Source organism: Spea bombifrons, chromosome 13 (assembly GCF_027358695.1).
Source record: "Spea bombifrons isolate aSpeBom1 chromosome 13, aSpeBom1.2.pri, whole genome shotgun sequence".
Taxonomy (NCBI): domain Eukaryota; kingdom Metazoa; phylum Chordata; class Amphibia; order Anura; family Pelobatidae; genus Spea; species Spea bombifrons.
The window spans coordinates 2,390,482-2,416,715 of record NC_071099.1 but is presented as its reverse complement, the minus strand read 5'-3'; the positions used below and the strand labels follow the sequence as shown (position 1 = coordinate 2,416,715).

General features: G+C 39.1%; 2 long non-coding RNA genes across 2 annotated transcripts; both read right to left on the bottom strand.

Moving 5' to 3' along the window:
• Positions 1-5,476: 5,476 nt before the first annotated feature.
• Positions 5,477-6,412, bottom strand: LOC128471360 (uncharacterized). Its single transcript, XR_008346105.1, has 3 exons — positions 6,243-6,412; positions 5,988-6,092; positions 5,477-5,606 (listed from the first exon to the last, which is right to left on the bottom strand). It is a non-coding gene; the product is annotated as an uncharacterized LOC128471360 (long non-coding RNA).
• An 8,327-nt stretch (positions 6,413-14,739) lies between these two features.
• Positions 14,740-15,785, bottom strand: LOC128471021 (uncharacterized). The gene is made up of 3 exons (XR_008346086.1): positions 15,730-15,785; positions 15,166-15,226; positions 14,740-14,987 (listed from the first exon to the last, which is right to left on the bottom strand). It is a non-coding gene; the product is annotated as an uncharacterized LOC128471021 (long non-coding RNA).
• Between the last annotated feature and the right edge of the window lie 10,449 nt (positions 15,786-26,234).

Sequence of the window (26,234 nt, the reverse complement as noted above, 5' to 3'; positions counted from 1 at the left end):
TATTTGGCACCTGTGGCAGACCCTGTATGTGGCACCCCCCCACACATACACACTTTAAAACTGCATAGTTTATATGGTTAGGCAAACATTGACAGGGGTACAGCATAACTGTTATCATTATATACTTAGGGATTATGCTGTACCACCGTCAATGTGTGCCTATACATTGAGCCAGACACTGACAACCCCTATCACTATATACTAAGCCAAACATTGATGTGGTGTAGGCTTACCACTTTAGTGACTGGCATAGTATATAGTAGGGATGCACCGAAATGAAAATTCAGTTGGCCAAAACTGAAAAAAAAAACTTTAAAATACTTTATTAAAAGTAACACCAAAATTAGACAAAAAAATCAACAACAATATTAACATATATATATATATATATATATATATATATATATATATATACACACACACATATATATAACAACAATCACAATCCTATCATGCCCAGGTTCTAGCATGTGCTGGTTGACTTAGCATGATAGGAGTGTGATTGCTGTTTGCAATTATATATATATATATATATATATATATATATATATATATATATTAATACTGTCATTGAATTATTCTGTCCAATAAAAGTGTTAACACACCGAAGTTGGACCAAAAAATAATTTATAACAGCAATCACACTCCTATCATGCCTAGGCAGCCACTACATGCTGGAATCTGGACATGAAAGGAATGTGATTACGGACTCCCTATGCCAAGCTATCCCCCAACACTTACACATCCATGCTATCTGAAACCCTCATTCACAAACATTCAGCATAACACCCATCACTCTCACACACTTACATTCAGCATAACACCCATCACTCTCACACACTTACATTCAGCATAACACCCATCACTCTCACACACTTACATTCAGCATAACACCCATCACTCTCACACACTTACTAATCCACTCTCTCCTACCTTTTCTTCTTTCACTCTCACTTTTCCTCCTCCTACTCTTCTTCTACTTCTTCTTCTTCTTCCTGTCCTTCCGGTGCACTGAAGACGGTGGGCGTGGCTTCAGTGTTGTGCGCCGGGATTTGACATCAAGTCCCGGCGCACAGCCGCGCGCATCATTTCAGAAGGCGTGCCGGCATGGTGGCACCCTTCAGATGAGCGGCAGCCGGGGCGGACCGCCCCCCCCCCCCCCCGCCAGGTACGCATGACGGCCGCATTCAATCCTGCTCGCGGCCGCTTAGTTTTTAACTTTGCGGCCGCTTAGTTTTTAACTTTGCGGCCGCAGCCGCATTGAATGCTCGTCCGTCCGGCCCACCGGCCTGGATTTAGGGCGGCCTGGGGGGCAATTGCCCCCCCCGGCCCAGTCCGCCCCTGGGATGAACCCAGTATTATAGTGATGCCTAAAACATGTTTGGGAGATTGTAATGAGAGGAATTTGATTCTTATTTGTCATTCGTATATTCTTTATTACAGCAACTGTGGTGAGAGCCCTGAGACTACCCTATGATGGACATCTTGCAACTCATTAGTGGGTCCAGACCCTAATTTTGAACAACCCTTATCTAGAGTTTCCGCTTGCATCTCAGAGTCACTGGGTGACCACAGTTGGTGAGTTGCTACATAGTTGTTGATCGATTTACATAGCAACTGGTATTTTTAGAGTGTCTTTCTCTCAAAGCCCTTTTAGCACATGTTCTCAGAACTAACCGAATCGGTTTGTTAGTAAAGGTAATTATCAAAGGAGTTATCTCACCCATACCAGAAACATCTCAGTAATAAAGACCCAATTTATGGTGAGAACACTAAATGTGTTATTTCTGTGTTTAGATATACAAACCCCATATACAATAATGAAAGAGCACATTGTGAAGTTATTAGGCTATTGCACTTACATAGTTTGATGGGATTTTCATATTAAACCCTCCTGAGGACTGAAAGGCTGTAAACAGAGAAATAAAAAAGTCCTGCGAAAATCCCATATTGACCATAGAATCCGAAGAACCTGCTCCTGGAGGCAGAGTGAATTCATGTGACCCAGTAGGTAGCTCAACAACCTGATCGTGTACGGTATATTCAACCTGAGAATAGAATGTGGCGGTCAATATACATACATTATTATTATTATTATTATTGCAGTACAGTTCCAGACAACTTCCCATGGAAAAATAACAATAATTATAATTAATCTGTTTGGTTAAACCATTTTCAATACATGTTAAATTGCATCGATGAAGGTAATATATTGATTTACAAATTTGATCAGAAGAACTTTTGAATCATTATATTAAGAGGAATACACACTTATGGTAACAAGCAATCCTGTTTAGATTTAAAAGGCTTTACTGTCTATGTTGTCACCACCTCCACAGGTAGTGTATTCTTACCATGAAGACCATGAAGAATGGTCTTTTGTAAGATAGAACCATAGGTCATATAATGCCTGATCTCTCGTTATCTGCTCTGTTTGTGGACGATTCCCCCTGAAGGAGTCTGATGCAGACCTTGAATGGATGCGTTTATTGGAAAGAGATTAACTTTAGGAAACGCTTTCCTAGTGCAAATAAGCTACTCATAATATATCCTCTATATTAATGTTGTAAAAGTGCATAGTCCAAATAAGCCGTAACAAATATTTGAAAGTTTAGAAAAAGTCCTTTAATAAACATTTTTTTTGGTGAGCCTGTCTGGATATTATATTGTTCTTTTAATTGACCATGTCAAAATCTCTTTAATTCTTACCAATTTTGATATTGTCATTTTTCCATTAATTTATATCTTTAGTATGGTCCTGGCAAAAATGGAAACTGTTGTGCACATCAGTATAAATTTAATGTCTCTTTCTTGTGGACGGCAAATATACTTACATTCATGCCCATGTCCATGTAGTCATCAGTTACAACAGGAGGACTGGGAAGACTGTACTGCAACGCAAGGTCATCGCTAATGGGACTAATTTCTAGACGTGACAGATTGGAACGCTAGTTAGTATTCAAACAACACTATTATGATATTAAAGCTTCTTTTTTTGCATAAATTATGTTATATTTAATTAAGGTAACAAAAAGAAAACATAAATTGTGGTGTATTATAAAATTCTCACGTAAAATACTTATTATAAGTATATATATTTTACTTTGCAGAAAAACAAACTGTTGAAATACAAATTGCACTCCCGTAATACTCCCCTGTTACCTCTAGATTAACCCCTTAAGGACAATGGGCGGTCCCTAAACCCATTGAAAACAATGCATGTACATGTACGGGCTTTGTCACTAAGGGGTTAAAATATTTTTTTGTGCTGTCAAAATATTAAACAATATTCGTCATTTAAATTTATATTGATTTATTAACATACTTATCATTTGTCATTGAGTACATAATAATTTAAAATAAATAGCATTGAATGAAAATAAAAATAAATTCCCTCACCTGCCATCAGACCCAAGTCTGCGTTCAATCCTAGAAAAACATTAGAAACCGATACACACAACTAGAGGGAAAAAAATCATATATTGTTAGGCTAATAGGCAAAGAATACACATTACTATAAGAAGAACAAACATGGTGATTTAGTTCTTTGGTTTACTGGGATTAAAAAAAGGACAGAACCCCATCACGTCTTACCCTACAGAGCTCAGAATTGTAACTGATAATCTTTTTCTAAGTTTGTTTCAAGAAAAATGCCATTTGTTTAATTCGACTTGATTCCTCATACAAATAAACGTTAGTATTTGTGGACTCATGTGGCCTGACACGTGTTTCTGATTGTTCCCTACCCTTCCATTTATTGGATGTGTTGAACTTGTCGAGTTGTATTTGAACAATGAACACAATTGCTAGGAAAAGCTGCTTTAGGAGCATGTAAAGGTGCTCTCATTGGCTGTGTATGGCTATGAAAATGCGTGGACTGTAGGCTAGATTTGGGTGCCGACCAACTCTTTGTGTTCTTCTTCGTGGGGAAAAAAATCTTCGTATTCTATGAATATTCGCCCATTCCTGTGTTCGGTTCAGGCGAATATTTGTGTACATTCTTTGTGTTCATTTTTTTAAATTATTTTTGAGAAGGGGGTTAATATGGGATTAACGCGGTATGCAGTGCCAACATTTTAAAAGCCTGTATGAGCGACTCTATTGGTCGCCGGCCGGGGTCTCCTCTGCCATCAACCAATGAAGTGCATCAGACGAGCCCCCTGCTGGCGACCAATAAAGTCGCTCGTATGGACTTTTAAGGCCTGACACCGAAACTTTGCCTGGGGAGGGAACAGGCATTAAAGGTCCATAAGAGCGACTCTATTGGTCGCCGTGACTTTGTGTACAAACCCTTCATGTTTGTTTTCATCTTCGCCCGAATACGAATGCACATGTGTACTGCAGACTGATACGTCATGACTGGGTCGCATGAACAAAAGAACTAGCTGCATTTTACACTGAATTTACACTGCATTTTATTTACTGAAATAAGGATCAGTGAAGTTTTGGTTGAAAACGCAACTGTGTTTTTATAAAGTGATTTTAAATGCAGCCATATATACTATATCACAAAAATAGATTTGGTAAGAGCCTACTCACTGAAATCTTGTTTGGGTAAATCTATAAAAAGGGCTCATGAAAACACAAGACTCCCCTTAAATATTTTTTTCAGCTAATGGATGATTCCAGCAAATTTCTTAACTTACCAGCTTCTGTTAAAACTTACCCTGTCACTAAGAATGGTGTGGATATGTCCTTGAATTGCATTCACTATTGGACGAAGTAAGCTGAAATTCAGAAAAGAATTGAGAAATCATTGCTCTTTGTGAATAATTCGATACAAGTTTTGATAATTATGCAAATATCTTTTTTTTGTCTTTTGCTGTCTGTCATTATGGAGCTTGATTTTGCTATTATATAGCTTGATCATCTATTTATGGGTAAATTAACCCCTTAAATGATTGAATTGTAAAGCATCTAAAACATCTAGCGGGCTACATGTTTAGAATCCACAGAGCCCTACAGAGATGATGATGATGGTCTTTCATTATTCTTTTATCAGCTTTGTCTAAAGCCACTATTCTTTAAGACAATTTGCTACAATTCAACCACTGTTTTCCTTTGTCAGAATTCTAGAAAAAAAAAGGTCAGATGGACAGTGTGGTATTAAGCAAAATAACTGTATTTTCACATTATACCTAGTCCTATTATACCTAACACGCATTAAAAAAATAGACTATAATTAGTGGCATTCTGCGGATCCAAAGTATCCCTTTTCTATGTCAGAACTTAAGCAACAACAAAACAGTATAAAAATAACAGAATAAGTAAAAAAAAAAAAAAAAAAAAAAAAAAAGGAATAGATATCTTTGCCATTGCTTAACTCATAGATGATAAGCATGTGTATTAAGCATGGTACAATAATGCTATTAATATTTCAAGAGTTTGTATTAAATATAATAAATATAAAAACAAACATAAAAAAGTGTGTACTTGATTGATATTTGAATTATTACCCAAAGCCTCCAACTGTGATGTCTATATCTCCAAGCAACGACTTGCATGCAGTAACAGCTAGAATAGGGAATCCTTTGGATGTCTTTGAGACCTTGACATCTGCAAGGACTCCAGCTCCTACTCTTAATTCAATTCCACCAATTATTGCACTTAAGAAAACAAAAAAAGTTGTATCATTCATGATATAAAAAACACAATAAACAATGTTGCGTGCCTACAACGTGACATTAAATGATTGGAAAGAACAGTTTCTGAAACAAACAGAATTACTCATTCCCTCGCAATTACACATTATACATCCCCTGCATATCTCTGGAATGATGGCGCCATCATTCCAGAGATATGCAGCAGCTTGGAGCCAACATTGGTATAACGGTATATGGGAGAAGTTAGATAAGTTACATCTTTTAAGACAAATCTCAGATAAGACTTGCGTTTCTTAGATGATGTATGATTACTTATCTTAAAGCTTCATACCAAGTGCCGAATTAACTTCACCTGCAGTATATTGATTGATCACAGATACTTACAGCTTTCCTTTGATATGTAGGTTAGTGTCTATTGACACTTGAACTCCGACTCTTGGTACAAGTTTCACATTTAATTCTGGAAGTTTGACGTCCAGTATTTTTATCCTAGAGTAAAATAAATATATTAAACTTGGTATTCATTATAAGTCAATGGTGTTTGTGTGTGCGGGGGGGTATTTCTGTGGATATTTTGGATAAGTTCAATATAAAATGACTTCCTTTATCCAAACGCTTGGAAATTCCTTGAATACGTACCCTACAAGACTGACTATATTTCCAAGAACTTTTCTACCAGCTCCAAGGAGTCCTCCATTACCGATTATCTTCCCAAGTAGTCCTCCTCCACGCCCACCTTCTGTTTTCTGGGATAGTTCAGGAATTGGAATAATGCCAAAAGCTTTTTGTATATGTCTTCTCTGAGTTTGACAGGCTTTCCAAAGTGAAGCACAAAGAACCACAAGAGATATTTAAGTCAAATGTCTTGGTTATGCCAAGGTAAATGTAATGGTGTTACTTACCATACTCCATCGCTTGATGCTTGATTCTCAATACAGTTTTGCAAGGAGTTGTCCCCATTGGAGAAACCCATAAGAACAAGATCATAGCCATACATAGCAACTTCATCATGTCTTCAGCTTAAATTAAAAAGAAAAAATGAATAACAAAACAATGTCTAGAACACTACTTAGGAGATTATATAAATTTAATCTGTTTTGAACATTAAAACCAGGTTCTTCTCATCTTTCATGATGCTGTAGATAAAAGTACTCCATTAAGAACATCTAGACTGACATCATTTGCCTACCTGGGAACTCTCAATATTAGTATCTAGATTTTTACACCAGTCTAAGGGTTTCGAGATAATTAGACAGAGTTTAATGGTCGTGCAGTGTGCAGTTAACTTAATTCAGAATATCGTAACCACCATTTTCCTATTGACTCAAAAATGTCACATGTACAAACTCCCTTAAAGCCAATTATTCTTTCAAGAAAGTACATTTTCTAAAATATTTTATTATGTTAATATGCAGCATTGTGCATCTCCCGGTATCCATTCATCCTTTTCTCTCAGAATTTATATTACTTTTTGTACATTTAAATATCAACCATGTATCAACCATGCATTACATCCCAAAATATACACTATAGAATAACGTACAAGCATATTACGCCCCTGCAAATATGTAACTGTCTAAGAAAACAAAAGAAAAGGAAACCAACCAGCTACCATTGTAGTGTTATTTTGTGAGTGTTCCAAATGCTTGTCTGTCCTAAACTATTACTTGCTTCATCCTCTTTTTCAAGGATCAGAGGCAAAAGTTGCTCCTACGCCTCCACAATAACTAGAGGGAACCTGGTTTAAAGGATCAGTATACCTACTCTTGTAACGCTTCTAAGGTCTCGTTTAGTTGACTAGGTTTCCGATGTGATAAATAATTATAACCTCTTTGAAGACCTCTTAGAGACACAGTGTTTGGATAGTTCTTGCATATTTGCTCCTAGCACCCGTTCATCTTTAATTGCTATTACTGTAGGTAAAATATGATATTTTTATTTTCTCACCTGGATTTCTTATGTGTTTAAAAAGGTTCGTTCCTCTGGTTCGTGGCTGCGCACTGGTTTTGAAACAGCGGTTTTTATACCTGGTATCCACAACGTTTCTGAAAGATAGAGCAAATAGTATAAGGATTATCCATGGGGTGTAACTCATCGAAGTTACAAAGGTGGTATTTGACACGTTCAAATAAAACCTATTGCCAAGTTAAGTTTCTTTTTCTCACAATGCCCTGAATTCACAAAACAATCGGAGAAAAATCTTAAAAAATGTTTGAGGAAACAATTGAAACAGGATAAATCTAGGTCAGTGATGGAGATATGCGCATGATTTTGGATATGGTAAACACAGATGTCCCAGTGTTTCCAGTGCCAAGCAGAGGTTTCTTAAAGGTCCATGTAATATGCTGAATTTAGCACTTCTGTAACTACTAATGTTGACATTAGAAATATCATTCCAAGTTCTAATGAATGTTCTTCCCTGAAATTATTTATGAATCATGTAATATTTTGCTTATTTCAGATTTTTCGAGGTAATGCTTAATTGTCATGTGCATGAAAAAGGTTCTCTTAAAAGTTCCAGTGCTTCATCTCATATGATGAAAAGTGATGTATGAATGGAACATCACCTTTGACATAATGATTTAAGAATACTCTCTTGCTAGCATGTAACACAGAGGAGTAGGTAGTGTCTACATGATATCTAGAGGGCCACTTGGGTCTTGCTACCAAGTCAACAGGTTATCAGACTGTCCCTTGAGTTTGAGAGTCCAATTACAATGTAAAGCATGGCATGGGGCTCTGTCACATCTCAATTGGTTAGGATAATCAACTTGTAACTCCAGTCCAGATTAAAAGTAGTACCCTCCCCAGGCAAACCACTGAATGTGGGGTATGTCTAGGTTATGTCTTCTGTGCCGGTAATTTGCTGGCCATCTCTGCTCATACACAAACGCCCAACAACATCATCCAACAAGATCTGGAAGCATTATCCTTTTGGTAGCTGATGGATTAGTTATATGCTAACCCAGATGTCATGTGACATTAGTATTGGTTCCTCTATGGTCAAAACACAAAGGTTCCCTTGGCCTGTATTTTATGGTTGACATCCTCACAGATAATCTACCAGTGTAGAATGGCTGAAATGAGCTTCTTGAAGCTCCTTACGAGGAATGCCTGCATTATTTTGGAACAAAATTTCTGTTGTGAGCAACTGACCTCTTATTCTGCCTGTGGGTACCCATTTCTGTTTACTAACTGAATATATTGGTCGTTGCTCAATGGAAATTCAATCCAAATCTAAAAATAATTCAGTATCATCTTATCATGATACTGATATTTTTCGTCAGCTCAGTTCATGTTCAGTGAAAGTCAATAAAGAATTGCCAGATTCAGATTCATTGTGCCATTAGCTCAAGACGCTATACAGGATTTTTGTAGGCTATTCAAGGTCAAACCCACTAAACTTATTTAAATAAGCAGGTTGCGTTAAGCTACACCAAGGCTGAATAAACATTCTGACAGCAAGTGAGAGCTAACTCCTGAAGAACTAACAATAAGTGTTTATTTCAACGCTTAGACACAGAACATGGCTTAGTGTGAGGCGTGCTTTCCACTTCTTCTCACACTGCTGGCCATCACCAAAAGACCAAAGCACTGTCAATTACATTGTTACATTTATTTGTTTTGCTAATGTAAGAAAGGCAAAGCTTTGGTAGTGAAAATTGTACTTATTTATAATGATCTCCCAATTTAACCCTAGTATTCACCAGGGCAGCATGTTTTCAGAGTATTTTCTCCATTAAGCTACATAGGGTTTGAGATACAGCATCCACATTCATAAATTGGAGATCATAGCAGCCTTCTTATTGTCCAATCAATTGGCTTTGATCTGGTGGCCTTCATTGTAGAGCCATCTTATTGCTGACCGGGGCAGGACACGTAATATATTTGAGAATAATAGTCTTCTTATAAAGAACTAATGCTGTTATAAGCTCTATTTTCTATAGCGATAACAAACGCTATTTATTCTGAACCCATGTTAAATAAGGTCCCTGGAACAGTAAAAGCTATTAAATCATAGCTTAGTAACAGATCACTCTGCATTATGGGTCTAGAGCCAGTTAAGCTCTGGGAAGGACAGGCAAGCTGCCCACGGGTGCTTGCCCACAAGGGATCAAAAATCTGAGAATCCCGAGAACCAACTTAGATCTGCCCACTTCCCCCTTAAATAGACCACAATGTCAGTGGGACCGCCAATCTGCATCAGCCGGACGGCCACCAACGTCGACTTGACCTCCCGCACATCAGCCCAAAGTGGATTTGCTTCCTGCGTCCTGCAAGGGGGGCTTTGGGTAGCCAGAGTGCAAAAAGTTCCCAGGTGTGGAAATAATTACCCCAAAATCTTTTCCTCAGATGTGGAGGTTAGGACAATATAAAATATTCAATGCTCTGCCCTTGGGTTTGTATGCCCCAGGTGCATTACCTTGAACTTTTCCCCAATTAACATCATGTGACAGAGCTCTGACCATTTTTCCAGTTTACGTTAATCATTTGTCATTAGAGTTATCCCTCCAGGAACATCAACCATGTTGATCTTTGTATTATCAGCAAAAACACATTAATTATATATATTATTATACTAGAAGCATTAATGTTTTTTTGAGAAATGTATTGCACTTGAGAAATGTATTACAGTTCATTTATTATAAAATCATATTTATATGTATATTAGCATCCATCTCCTTTTGTCCAAACCTTTCCATAAGGAAACATTATAGTTGCACTTGTACAAGAAATGCATGCATTACTATAAATACATTAAGTTGTCCTGTATCCATAACGTCCATTACAAAAGTTGCAGAGGTTAAGTGTCACTAGCCACTCAGGGGGTAAGTATATCGAGTGGCGTCGGCAGGGGGGGGTCAGAGGGGGCCATGGCCCCCCTACATCATGCTGTGCCCCCAGTGTGCCCCCCAATTGAAACGGCAACCGTTCGGGCACTCTCTTTTCCATGAGGCCTCTGCCTTGGTCGCGGACCAGGGAGACAGAGGCCTCGCAATCCCACCGCTGGACTTCTACAAGGTAAAGGGGAGAGGGTAGAAAGTGAGGCGGAGGTAGATAGGGTAGGGAGGGAGTGGGGGTAGCTAGGGTAGGGAGGAAAGGAGAAGGGGTAGATAGGGAGGGTGGCAAGAATATTGAAATAAAGAGTCAGAATGAGAGAGAGAATGAATGGATTAATGTGTGGATGCATTAATGAATATGTGTAAATAATTTGTGTGAAAGAATAAATGATTGTGTGAATGAAAGTGAAATAGTGAGTGACTGTAAAAGTGTTTGTGATTCATAGGTGTATTATTGATTTGTCAAAAAAGCACAGATGTATAAGCAGGGTGTTTTAAGCACTGTGGACAAAGATGGCACAGGGTGTTTATGGGACAAAGATGACGTACGCTCAGCTGTTTGGGTACAATGTTGACTCATGCTGGGCTGTTTGGTGACAAAGATGGCACGTCCTATGTATGTGTAATTTGGGTGCTGGTCAGGTTTTATGTGGGCAATGTGGACGCCAGGGTTGGCATTGGGGTGTGCGACCTGTGATCTATGCCTGTAATTTAGGGGGTTTTATCTATACCTTTAATGCAGAGTTTATATGTAATTTCCAATTGATCTATACCTGCAAAGCTGGGTGTGATTCTGTTGATCTGTATCTGCTATGTTACCATACATTATTTATGTTTACCTCCAAATATAGGATTTGTATGTTATTCAGTTGATCAATACCTGGAGTGCTATTTCCATGTGTTGTTTATTTAATCTATACCGTCAGTGCTGAGTTTACATGTGATTTCCAGTTGATCTATACCTACAATGCTGGGTTTGTGTGTTCTGTTGGTTTATACCTGCAATGCTATGTTTCCATATAATATTTATATATATACCTGCAAATACATGTTTTTTTGTCTTATTAAGTTGCATGTGCTGTTTCCATGTGTTGTTTATTTGAGCTATACCTGAACTAAGTAAAAGAGCGGTATGGTTTAGTGAATGAGGGGACAAAGGGACTCTGGGGATGATTACAGAGGAGAGGACCTCTCAATGTCACGGTGCAGTCAGAAGGACTGACTCTCACTGTCTTCCCCTGATCTGCAGTCAGTGTGGCAAATATATTTTTTGGTGTGGTAGCGGAGGGAGCGTTGAGCGGGGCCCAAGGAAATGCTTGGGTAGGGTCCAATTTTTTCACTATAAAATATATTGGCAACAGGTTCTAATATTTATATATATTGGCAGCAGGGGCAAATATATATATATGTTTTGGCAGCAGGGGCTAATATTTATTTGTATATTGGCAGCAGGGTCTAATATTTATATATTGGCAACAGGGTTTAATATTTATATATATTGGCAGCAGGGTCTAATATTAATATATATTGGCTGTAGGGGCTAATATTAATATATATATCGGAAGCAGGGGCTAATTTTTATATATATATATTGGCAGCAGGGGCTAATATTAACATATATTGGCAGCAGGGGCTAATATTAATATTTATTGGCAGCAGGGTCTAGTATTTATATTCATATTGGCAGCAGGGTCTAATATTAATATATATTGGCTGCAGGGGCTATCATCAAAAAATATTGGCAGCAGGGTCAAATATTAATATATATCGGCAGCAGGGCATAATTTTTATGTATATCGGCAGAAGGGTATAATATAAGTATATATCCGCAGCAGGGGCTAATATTAATATATATCCGCAGCAGGGGTTAATATTAATATATATCGGAAGCAGGGTATAATATTTTATTAGTGGTTTTTTTTTAAAGAAAATGTATGCAAAGTCAGGTTGGTGGATTTAATGATTAGAGCAGTGATGGCGAACGCGTGGTACGCGTGCTGCTATTGGCACGCCGAGCCGTCTCTGTAGGCACGCCGTGACCAGGGCCGGACTGGGATACCGGGAAATTTCCCAGTGGGCCGGCAGATTCGTAGGCCGGGCGGCTGCCCGAAATCTAATCTGAACGTCCGGCGCTACTTCAATTCTTTTTTTACAAAAGTATTAAAGCAGCGCCGGCAGGCGGCATCAGCACTCAGCGGCCGTGTGCGATGGCCGCCTACTGATGGGAGCAGCGCGAGGGGTGAAAGCCCCGCCCCCTCGCACGGACCTTTCACCCCTCATGTTGCTCCCATCACTATGCGGCCATCAGATTAATGGAAATTTAATCGAAACGGCCGATGCGTGCTGACGCCGCCGGCCGGAGCTACTTTAATACTTTTTTTATTTTACTTTATATGGCAAGCCGACCCGGCATATTCAATTTAAAAAAAAAAAAAGAATTAAAGTAGCTCCGGCCGGCGGTGTCAGCACGCATCGGTGCGGACCGCCCCCCCGCCCCCTGCTAGGTACGCTACTGCTGGGGCAGATGTCTGGCACTCCACCAGAATTGATCTGTGTTTGTTTTCTGGATGTACCCTGCAATACGAAAAGACACCAGATTCTACTAACTTAATCAGGTTCTATTAACTTAAGTAATTGAAAGCTCCTTGACATGGGGCTCTGTGCAAAAGAAAATACAAAGGGGGTAGAAGGGGCTGTTGGTAACCCTATTAGAGGAAGGGAAAGATTGCATCAGGTTCTGGGCAACAGCGACTCGCGTGATATGCCTTTTAAGGCATTTATGGAGGCAGAGGGGCATATAGGGGGTTAAAAGCAGGCAGAGTGGCAAGTCTGGGGCAGATGTGCATAACTGGGGGGGGCAGGTTGGCAAATAAAAGGAAATAAAAACAAAAACAAAAAATGTCTCAATCTAAAAATGTTTGCAGTAGTAAATGTTTTGATTCCATTATGTGTAATATATTTCATTTATTAGGGCCTTTTAACAGTTTTGCTTTCTGGTATTTTAATACAAATAATATGATAAAAAGAATGTTTTATAGTTATTTGTACGGCAAATAGTGTGACTCGGGTATGTATAAGGGGTGCGTGTGGGTATAAGAGCTCAATCGCGAGATAAACTATATGGGGCTGCTCTCCAAATGTTTCCAGGGCTGCTTTTCAATCGCAGTCCGGCCCTGGCCGTGACTACAGTCATACACTGTAGTCACGGCGTCGGCTCCCGCGGACTACATCTCCCACAGTTCTCTGGGGAGAACCCTCCCCAGAGAACACTGAAGCCACGCCCCCCCGCTCTCAAACATTCAGGTTTAATTGCAGTGTTGGCACTTTGAAAAAAATAAGTTGTTTTGGTTTGCAGTTTGGGCACTTGGGCTCAAAAAGGTTTGCTATCACTGGATTAGAGTATGATAAGGACTGGATCGCACCTTTTGTTTATGGAAGGTATAATTTATTTATGGAAATGATTTCAGGTAATTTGACCGAAAGTATGTGGAGGGCACTGGGTCCCCCCTCATAATTATAGAGTTAAGGTGTTCGTGGTCATGTAGTGAAGATGCCATACATTCAACATCTGCACATGTGCGTCAAAGTTTCAGTCGTTACATGGAAGCTTTGCAATGCTCAATTAAAAAGGTTTAATTCAATTAAATCACTTAACGCATGGATTCACTTACAGTAAATTCATGCCTGTTTGTGATCCTTCATGTCTGCCATTCAACACGCCTACCCTAGACTATGATGGCACTGTGTAAGTTGCCATGTACTTGTATAATTAGTAGAGTTATGGCCTTGTCCCACATGTCAATGAGCCCCTTGGTGCCTATGAGACCACCTGCATACCACCTCATTAGAACAATCAGCATCTTCCCGATTGGCCCCACATGTCCAAGTTTGAATCTATTGGCCACTTTGAAGGGACACTCACTCGTCACCTTCACTGTCTCATTGTTCTAACTATAACCAAACCGTTTCGTGTCTTGTCTGTTTACCCTTAACTTTTGTCTTTTGTCCTTTAAAATCCTGTGTTTACCCACAATAAACATTAGTTGTTTTTGCATCTGATTCTGTGCCGTGTGATCACAGTTCATTTTGAGGTTCCCTTCCAGAGTAGGACCTTGTTCCGAGGACCATGGCAGCTACCCATCTGTAGCTGGCTCAAAGCATGACGACCATGACAAGGATGGCCAGGAACATCCCAGAAGATCCCTTGTTCCCATTACAAGATGCACATAAGGGAACATGGGTAAATTTGAACATGACTTGGCCTCTCCTTCCAAAAATGTCCTTAAGTGCCCATTGTAAAAATTTGCATAAATACAAACATCTTCAAATGTACGATAAAGTTATCATTAGAAGCCAAAAAATGATGCAATGTATGATTTATTGAAAATGTGTAGCCTCTATTACAAAAACTTTGACATCACATTAACAAATGTTAGGGAAACACTAGAATATTTATTCTACTGCCATCGTTCCCTTTTTAATCATCTGGGATTGTGGAGGAAATAGGATTATGAGCACACCAGTGGGCCCGTGTAGCAAGCATCTGCAAAGAGCAAAAAACAAATTAGTTTCAACGAACAGATATAATCTTCAAAGCAAGTCATGTTTGTCCCACTGTCCTGTGTTTGCAACGTGGGGATCAAACACAACAGTGTTTGCAAAATGTGCAGTTCTTTGTAAGCCGTCGTACTTGTATGTATGGCTGGAAGAAGTGTGCTTACCATGTGGAAAATCGGGATCTTGGTTTATAGAAGCCACCCACTCACCACATCGAGTAGACCACTATAAGGAAATATGGACATATATTTTAATTCAACATATTTAGCACAAATATTCACATTTTGACATACAATTTTAGTTATTATATTAGCTGTATGATTTCATTGCTTTCTGTTACTTCTTTGAATTAAAACAACAAAACGCATTTTGTTTGTGACGTTTAAATTCCATATGGGATTATTTAAAGGTGAAGAATCCTGTCGCTATATAAAACCATTGACTTATGATACTTGAGGACTGGAAGTCATATGATGTGCAGTGAATGCATATGGAGTAGAAATGAAAAGGTGATTAACAATACAATTAGCTATATGGCTATACTTTGAACCACAGGTCCCTAGTGCTGTCAACAGCAATTGCTAAACACTCCGTCCTGTATGCTGTTACCTTTTGTATAATGAGTGCTGTGGTTCTATTACTATTTTTTGTTAAGACACCATTACGCTATTAGGCAAAACCTTAGATGAGATTGTAGAGTTGTTCAAGTGTTGATTTTAATATCATACCTTGTCAAGAAGGTTTTTTGTGAGCTCTGCATAAAGAGTGCATTGCCCTGCCAGAGTTATTCTGAAAGAGAATATAAATTGTGATTAGTAACATGAATGGAATAAAGTTCAACCGGACATTAGAGTGAATTGCATGATACGTGAAGCTAACTTCCAAAAACCCTGCATCCTCAATATAGTGGCAATAAGGACTCGTCCAAAGACCCTTTGAACTTTAGAACAGTTAGGACTTCATTGTTTCTCCTCCCCATTGTATCAGCCATCACCGGGCCCTTCCAGTATACTGGGTTTAGGGCTTACCACTGTGACTACTGGTGGCTTCATACCTCTACAATGTCCACAATCATATTTAGTTTTTAGTTACACATTTTGAAAGCCAAACAAACTGTATAGCAGTTACCCGGTTAGTTTTTTTTTAACAAATATTCCAATACTCACTTAGTTAAACCAGCCAGTTTGGCAGTACGACTTCCTTTTCCATCAAGACTTCCTTTTCCATCAAGACTTCCTTTTCCATCAATTTCTGTGCCAATGTAACCTACAATTTCAGCCTTAATAATTATGGTGATAGTAAGTACCAAGTTTCCTGATACATCTGCTATAGGCACTGGGAGCATCCCGCTTGTATCCCTGAAAAGACATGTAAGCATTAGACATTGTTTCCGAAAATCAAGACTTGCATCACGCAAGATATACAATTATGTTTTTTCGTTTTTTATTGATAATAAGGCAAAAACATCATGAACTTATAATGTACAATGGACTTATCCTATATTATAAGGCTTAAGAAGCAGGTTTAATACACATTAAGTTGTGTCTTATCATCCTAAAGGGAAACTGCTGCCATTGCAGCTTTCCATAGGTTTGTTTAATGTATGGAACTGCAAATGTCGATTTGACAGATCTGCTTTAACAAAGATGAATAGTGCAGCACACTATTTGTTCTGTCAAAGATTAAGGATATCTGGTAAAATCTATTTATGGAAAAAGTTAATATACTTACGTAAGTTTAGCTTCAATCAATCCATTAAAGAATAACTTTATTGTGTCAGACCCATCATCATTTGTGTGAACGGCCACACTACGGGCCTGGATTAGAAATCGCTTTAACTCTAGACTGTAAAAAGAAGGTACAAATATATACAGTATATATATATATATATAAACACACTTTGTATAGCTAGAGTTGGTCTATTTAACTGCTTAAATGCCAATACATCAGCTTGGAATCAGATGGTATTGAAAACCCTAACCCCAATATGTTATTGGTTACAGGGCTAGCTAAAGATCTTGGCGCCTGGGTCAGGGCCACTTCTGGAAGTGGAAGGTGGCCCAGGGACATTGATTCTCAGTGGCCCAAGTGCATCCTCCGTCTTGCGGGACCTGGGGAAGACCCCCCTCTTACTGCATAGAAGTTACGGCCCTAATTAGATACATAGTATTAGTGAAATTGTAGTCACATATTTTTCTCTTGATGTTGGCAAGCTAATATCAAATTTGTGCTTATGTGACAATATTTGTTGTTTTGTGTCATTATTGGTCCTGGAAAAAAACGTTCTGTTAAAGTTACTTAACAACTGGGGGCGGGGGCGATGAAAATGAACATTTACATCTCCTTAACACTGGGCATTGCACATATCAACTCAACAAATCCCCAATCAATTTTTGGTTTGATCCAATAAATCACAAGTGATTGAACAGCAATCCAATGGTAGACTGTAATCAGTCATTATTATTATTATTATTTTTTTTGTTTGTGTTATATAGCGGCATCAGATTTCGTAGTGCTGTACAATGGGTCATAGCCTCTTCAGAATAGCTATGTTCCTACCCTATGGTTGGTTAAATTCCCCCACTGTACTAACTTCTAAAACTTATGCTTGGAAGCTTTTCATTACATTATATGTGTCTCAGTTTATTTCGGTCTCTGATCCCATTGTTTAAGATTATGACCTCTTTTTCTAACATTTCTCCTCCTTTGAAATAACATTTCCCCATGGACATTATATATATGTTTCAATATCCAAAATAAAATGTATCAATGATGTATTTTTTTCCATTTCAGTCTATGGGTGCTTCAATTATTTGTGATAAATGTATTTGTCGGAAAGGAAACCAGTATTTACCTTCATTATTTACCATTATCTATGTTCCATCACATACTTAGTTACCACTATAACTATTAGTATATATATATATATATGCTTACTTACTTTACTAATATCAGAGACGCCTCTGCATTGTTGATGTTTATGTTCACAAGAAGCGAATCAAAAATCTCTTGAGGTTTTTTAGCATTTTTAAAATCTGCAATATAATATCATACATAATGTAATCATTTTTGTTCTATTTCTCTGACTTACAGAAGTAATATTGGACATTTATAGCTTTCTTTGATGTTTATTTCTAAGATTTAGATCAAAAATATGATATAATCTGCCATTTTTTAATCTCTATGCATATAAAAGCCTTGTCATGATAGGAATTGTAAAAAACAGACCGAGAGTGAAAAGAAAGGAGGAAAAAGAATGAGGGACAGAAATATTATGGACATTAAGTAGATAAAGGGATTTCTGGGGGGCAGAGTGGCATATAGGGGGGTTAAAATGCATATATGGGAGGCAGAGTGCCATATAGGGGGGTATAAGGCATTTCTGGGGAGCAGAGTGGCATATAAAGGGGTATAAGACATATCTGGGGGCAGAGGTGCATAACTGGGGCAGATTGGCAAATAAAAAGAAATAAAATCAAAAAATAAATATATCTGTCACGTTCTGCCCAGGCTGCGGAGCTGCATATCTGTCTTGTTTCAGTTTCCCTGTTTTGCTTCGATCCATTCCTGGATTTCCTTTTGCTCTGTTCTGATCTTCCATTCCTTGCTTCTGCTTCAGCTCTGTTTCCTTTATAAGGTGTGCCCCACCCGTGTGTTCTGTTTGTCTCAGTCTTCAGTCTAAGGTATGTCTCAGTGCTATGTGTTTGGTTTACATGTGTGGTTTGTTTCGTACCACTGTCAGCAGGGATTAGTGTTAGGACCCACCGTCATTGGAGTACTTTGGCGTAGTGGTGGGCTAAGCATACTATGGCCATATCATGTGACGGAATCTCCAATTGTTATCAATGAGTCTTAGGCTAGTTTCTGTATTCATGTTTGTTTGTATCTTATGTTCCTTTGCCCTTCTTCCTTGTATCATCTGAGGATTCTGGTTCCTCTCTCCTCTCCCCATGTCCTAGTTAATATGGCCTATCCTTGCTTAAATGAGAAGCGTCCAAGGATTCCGGCTCCTCACTCCTTCCCCTGCGTTCCTTGCCTTCTTCCCTGTCCTTTGTTGTGCCCTGTATCATGTATATCTTGTTTAGTAATGTTTTATCCTTGTCTGGTTCACTGTAGTACCCTGTAACATGTATATCTTGTCTGGTTATGTTTCGTGCCTGGTCTCCCTATCCCTTGCTTGTTATGTTTCTGCTATATCCTTTGCTTAGCTTCCATACTCCCTGCCTGCAGCATCCTGCACATGATTCTAGTGATATCTTTCATGCCTGCTCCGGGGTGCCTGCAGGATATCAGTTTACTTCATTCTGGACTTCAGCCGCTGCTATATCAGGGCGCTGGTGTTTGGCTGCACAACCCTAGGTGCTCAACACCTGCATCAGGCCCTGTCCAACTGCACTGTGCCTCCTGCATACAAACATCGGGCGCGCTGGGTCCTTTCAGCCATCTGCTTGGACCCAGTCCGTGACAATATCTTAATCATAGTTTTTATTAACTATGAAAAAATAGTTTACATGAATTAACATTTACTGGTTAAACTTTTTTCCTATAGGGTCGTCTTATATTCAGGCTTTTTCTTTTTTTCCTAAATTAATATTAAAATTTTGGGGGGTCGTCTCATAATCGAGCAAATACGGTATATGTTTTTTACTTTTCAATTATACTTTATTCACATTGGTACATGTTACATTGATACAATAGATATATTAATTGTATTCAATACTGCACAGCATTTTATTTATTCACTTTAATAATATATTTGTTATAAATTATTGAGCGCTGCACTTTATCTACTTTATCTAATTAATAGTCACATGGGGGTCACGTGCTTAGTGCTGGCAGCTTTTCCTACTTTTTGCACAAAGCACCAAATATTAGTTTTTATTTTGTACATATCACAATTTATAAGTTTATTTGAAGTGCCTTAAATCACTTTGATCTATGGTAACAGAAATGTTATGGGAAGAGAGAAGAAAGATAGAGCAACAGATGGAAAGAGAATATAACAAGGCAGAGATAAGAGAGAGAGACGGGGAGACAAAAGGGAGGAGGTGCAGTGGGACAGAGTTACAATTGCGTTGTGTGACTCTATGGTAAGATTACCACAGCTCCCATATGTGAGGAGCCATAGACCAAGGCTCTGGACAAAGTAAGGTGTGATAGTGTTTTAAGGAGTGAGAATGTTTTATTACGAGTGTGTAGTAGAGTAGAGTATTTTAGTGTGTATGTGTTAGTATGTGTGTTGGAGTGAGTGTGTGTGTCCTAGTGCATGTATTAGTTCTCTACCATATAACATTATACCTCATACAGTAACAGTTTAAATAGACAGCTACCTAGTGACTGGGTTTGAACATAAAATATATTTCACTTACATTCTGATATTTTACAATAGCTGCAGTGAGCATCAATGGGTAGGAGGAAGTATCCAAGAATGAAAGCCAAACAAAGAATCTTCCACATTTTTGGTGGACAATTTGCTTGGCTGGGAACAAAACACAAAATGCACATTTAACACCATTGTATCATAATAAATGCGGCAGGGATGAAAATATCCTTGGCTGTTTGTGAATTGAGAACCAAAATTATTGGAAAAATCAAATTATACCTGCCTTTGGATAAATTATTCTGGTTAAAAAGACACAATAGTCCATAAATTGCCCCCTAAATCCATAACCACAGGCTACAAAACATTATTTTCCTACTTATGCCCCAAATAAATCAACCTAGATTTTAATTAATCTCTACCCAGGAAAAATGAATAACAACATAGTCTTGAGTGCATCAATGATTTCTAGAACAAAAAAAAAAAACTTTATCAGAAGAACACCAATAGATTGTATGATTATTGCATTGGAAGTAAAGACGAGCATATGTTAAAATAGATTTTAGTGGTGCTTTTTTAATCTTACCCAAGCTTCAATGGTGAGATGAAATGAGATATCTGGTCACCTGTTGATGGGGAGTCAGAGCAGAAGGCTGTTTTATACTTATAAAATAAAGTATTTGGTAAACATCATTTATTATTTTGTTCCAAAGTAAGTATGACTTAATTACGTTGGAAGCAATTGTGAATTTGGCCCCCAGGCAATTTTATTCTTGGGCAGTTGATCAATTTTAAAAACTAATCTGGCACTAGTTGAAACAATTGCTTGACGCCGCAGGGCTGGCACACCACGTTTTTTTTTGTTCCTAAATTCTAATTCTAAGTTCCTTATTCCTAGATTTGCTACCTAATTATAACACAATTTGCAAATGTTGGCATATCTGCGCCGTATGCAGTATTAAGATGATATGCTAATATCAACACATATCAGATTTCTGTAAAATTCAGGATAGCCATATTTTTGTAAAAGTATAACAAAATAGATGGCTCCTATTTAAAGAAAAGATATTTGGCTATCAACCCATTGGTTCTTCAACTCCTGGATACCTAGGATCATAGATTGACCTTGATTGGACTTGCTAATATGTTCTGCAAGTCCTAAAGTAAATTTCCTTTTGCACTGTAGGCAAGGATCACTACACAGTGAGGTCACCTCTCAACTTGCACAGACGAAACATAATTTGGCAGGATGTGAGGACTTAGGTAATAAAAATAGGTATTGCAAGTAATAGGGATTGATTAACCACAGAGCAATCTGTGTCCCATTACTACCCTTCACTCACCAACAGTAGCCTGTACTCTGCGAGCTGGGACCCTGTGAGGAAGCCTAATGGTAAAACACATTTTTATACATTATATTAAACATTATACATTATATTTTAACACTGTCTTTTATATTTATTATTGTATTAACTACCCTTATATTGCATCTACCTACAGTTTATATATATGTATAAATACAGGCCCGCCCAGGGCTGGATTGACGTAGGGGCTGATGGAGCTGTAGCTCCAGGCCCCTACCTTAAAAAAGGCCCAGTCAGGGCCGCATTAACGCAGGGCAAAAGGGGCAGAAGGGGGAGAGGGGGTACATACTGATAAGGGGGAACATAGTGAGAAGGGACAGATAAGAAGGGGAGGGGGAGAGGGGGTAGTGTGAATGCTTACGAGAATGCATTCATGTGTGGATAGATTGTGTGAATGTGTATGAAAATGAATAAATAAATGTGTGGATGAATTGTGTGAATGTGTACGAGAATGAATTAATGTGTGAATGAATTGATTTGTGAGACTGCATTAATGAATATGTGTAAATGATTTGTGTGAATGAGTCACTGTGTAAGTGTTTGTGTCTATCATGAATGTTTAAGTGATTTAGGGAAATGCAAAGATGGCACATGAAGGGTGGGCTGTGTGTAAGACAAAGATGTCTTACACTGGGCTGTTAGGGGACAAAGTTGGCTCAGGCTGGGCTGTAATGTGTGTGTAATCTGGGTGCTGATCAGGTTCTATGTGGGCAATGTGGACACCAGGGCTGGCTTTGGGGTGTGCAACCTGTAAAGCCTGTAATTCAGGGGGTTATCTATACCTTTAATGCTGAGTTTATATGTGAATTACAATTGATTTATACCTGCAAATCTGGGTGTGTGTTATTCTGTTGATCTGTATCTGGTACGCTCTGCTTCCATACATTATTATTGTATACCTACAAATAGAGGGTTTGTATGTCTGATTCTGTTTATTTGATCTATACCTTCAACGCTGAGTTAACGTGATTTTCAGTTGAGCTATACCTGCAATGCTTGTTTTTTGTGTTGATTCTGTTGATCTATACCTGCTATGCTATGTTTCCATACATCATTTATGCATACCTGTAAATATAGGGTTTGTATGTGATCTATACATGCAAGTGCTGTTTATATGTGTTTGATCTATAGTTCACAGGGAGGAAGGAAAGGAGAGGTAGTGAATGAGAGACAAAGGGACTGTGAATGATTTCAGAAGAGAGAGGACCTCTCAAAGTCATGGTCAGGGTGAGAAGGGGGGGAAGACTGCACTGACTCTCACAGCCTTCCCCTAATCTGCAGTCAGTGTGGCAATTTTTTTTGGTGTGGTAGCGGAGGGAGTGATTGCATGCTAGGGAGCGTGGAGCAGGGCCCAAGGAAATGTCAGTGTGGCAGAGCCTGTCCTGTTGTGTGTGTCTGGGTGGCAGAGCCTGTCCTGGTGTGTGTGTTTGGGTGTCAGTGCGGCAGAGCCTGTCCTGTTGTGTGTGTCTGGGTGGCAGAGCCTGTCCTGGTGTGTATTTAGTCATCTGTTTTCTGGCCCTTTACTGTCAGGGTTCAGCCCCAGCCCTGCAAACTGCCAGACGTGGCCGCCCCTTTAAGTGGTATGCCTGGAGTTAAACTCCTCTCCACAGCTTGCTGTCCTGTTTATTTCTGTCTGTATGTTATGTACCTTTGCCCTCTTTCCCTCATACATCTGATGATCTCAGCTCCTCACTCCATCCCCTGTGTTCTTTGCCACGTATGCATGTCTTGCTATGTATATAATTAATGTGCTGTGTATTTATGTTCAGCTGTGTTTTGTTATACCATTACCCTGCCTCCCTCACCTGAAGCCTAGACCACTCACACCTATATAAAGCTTGACCTAATGAACAGGCTTTATATCCCTGCCTCCCAATAACAGAGGTGTGAGTTCATTAAGTTCCAGACGCTGGATCTGCCTGTTGGATTTACCTGCCTGCGTGCCACCTCTTTGACCTGGACTGCCTTTTGGATTTACCCTTTTGCCAGCCTGTTACCTGTTTGACTTGGGCTGCCTACTGGATTTCCCATTTTTTGCTTGCTACCTGTCCCAGACCCTTTTGAATACTTATCTGGACCTTTGTACTCCCCAGCAGTTTGTATGCATGATATGCCTCCTACTCAGCTGCTTCTGGTGAGATACTTTCCTTTTGTAATATATCCTATAACTAAACTTTCCGCTTGTGTCATTTGTGAAGTTTGTTTCAATCACTGCGTTCTTACACTACTGCGCTCTGGACTCCAACATCCAGTTAAGGGCTGCAATATGATGAGCCTGACATTTACTTTCTGTAGGAATAAATTCAACTATTTAATTTTTACTTATCCAGAGATATAACGTTCCTGAATTTGTAGTCACTTCAGAGGACAAAACATTCTTGGCCCAGAAATCAGTGAGAGCAAAACTAAAGGGGGTGTATGAGGGGCTCTGCCTAGAGGATTGGCTGAGCGCCGCAATTCAGTTGGGGTGGTCTGAGGTCTGAGTTTCTTCCCTGCAGTGCTGTGAGTGTTACCCAAAGAGTGCCACACTGCCACTATTTTTTTTTTAAGTACCAACTAAATGGTCAAAGATTAGTTACTGTGTTAAATCTTTTATTAAAGATATAGCGCTTTATAAATTGCATGACGTTATGATTCATTTATTATATATTTATGTAATGCTAATTGATTACAGTGACAAAAGCATGCTGAAATATAACTAATAGACAACAAGAAATGGTATATTAAATTTGTCAGAATTTGGTTTAACAATAAATAACGTCCATTATAAAAGTTCCAGAGGTTAAGTGTCACTAGCCACTCAGGGGGTAAGTATATCCAGTGGCATCGGCAGGGGGGGGTCAGAGGGGGCCCCCTACATCATGCTGTGCCCCCCCGTGTGCCCCCCCAATTGAAACGGCATCTTTTTTTTTGCAATAGACGCGGAGGAGAGAGAGGTGCCGAACGGTCGCTGAGGAATACGTTCTCAGCAACCGTTCGGGCACTCTCTTCTCCATGAGGCCTCTGCCTTGGTCGCGGAGCAGGGAGACAGAGGCCTCACAATCCCACCGCTGGACTTCTACAAGGTAAGTGAACTTCAAAGGGGGGAGAGGGTAGGGAGGGAGTGGGGGTAGATAGGGTAGGGAGGGAGTGGGGGTAGATAGGGTAGGGAGGAAGGGAGAAGGGGTAGATAGGGAGGGTGGCAAGAATATTGAAATAAAGAGTCAGAATGAGAGAGAGAATGAATGGATTAATGTGTGGATGCATTAATGAATATGTGTAAATAATTTGTGTGAAAGAATAAATGATTGTGTGAATGAAAGTGAATTAGTGAGTGACTGTAAAAGTGTTTGTGATTCATAGGTGTATTATTGATTTGTCAAAAAAGCACAGATGTATAAGCAGGGTGTTTTAAGCACTGTGGACAAAGATGGCACAGGGTGTTTATGGGACAAAGATGACGTACGCTCAGCTGTTTGGGTACAATGTTGACTCATGCTGGGCTGTTTGGCGACAAAGATGGCACGTCCTATGTATGTGTAATTTGGGTGCTGGTCAGGTTTTATGTGGGCAATGTGGACGCCAGGGTTGGCTTTGGGGTGTGCGACCTGTGATCTATGCCTGTAATTTAGGGGGTTTTATCTATACCTTTAATGCAGAGTTTATATGTAATTTCCAATTGATCTATACCTGCAAAGCTGGGTGTGATTCTGTTGATCTGTATCTGCTATGTTTCCATACATTATTTATGTTTACCTCCAAATATAGGATTTGTATGTTATTCAGTTGATCAATACCTGGAGTGCTATTTCCATGTGTTGTTTATTTAATCTATACCGTCAGTGCTGAGTTTACATGTGATTTCCAGTTGATCTATACCTGCAATGCTGGGTTTGTGTGTTCTGTTGGTTTATACCTGCAATGCTATGTTTCCATATATTATTTATATATACCTGCAAATACATGTTTTTTTGTCTTATTAAGTTGCATGTGCTGTTTCCATGTGTTGCTTATTTGAGCTATACCTGAACTAAGTAAAAGAGCGGTATGGTTTAGTGAATGAGGGGACAAAGGGACTCTGGGGATGATTACAGAGGAGAGGACCTCTCAATGTCACGGTGCAGTCAGAAGGACTGACTCTCACTGTCTTCCCCTGATCTGCAGTCAGTGTGGCAAATATATTTTTTGCTATGGTAGCGGAGGGAGCGTTGAGCGGGGCCCAAGGAAATGCTTGGGTAGGGTCCAATTTTTTCACTATAAAATATATTGGCAACAGGTTCTAATATTTATATATATTGGCAGCAGGGGCAAATATATATATATATGTTTTGGCAGCAGGGGCTAATATTTATTTCTATATTGGCAGCAGGGTCTAATATTTATATATTGGCAGCAGGGTCCAGAGCCGGACTGGGACTGAAAAGCAGCCCTGGACAAATTTGGAGAGCAGCCCCATATAGTTTATCTCACGGTGAAGCTCTTATACCCACACGCACCCCTTATACACACCCGAGTCACACTATGTGCCATTCTTTTTATCTCATTATTTGTATTAAAATGCCAGAAAGCA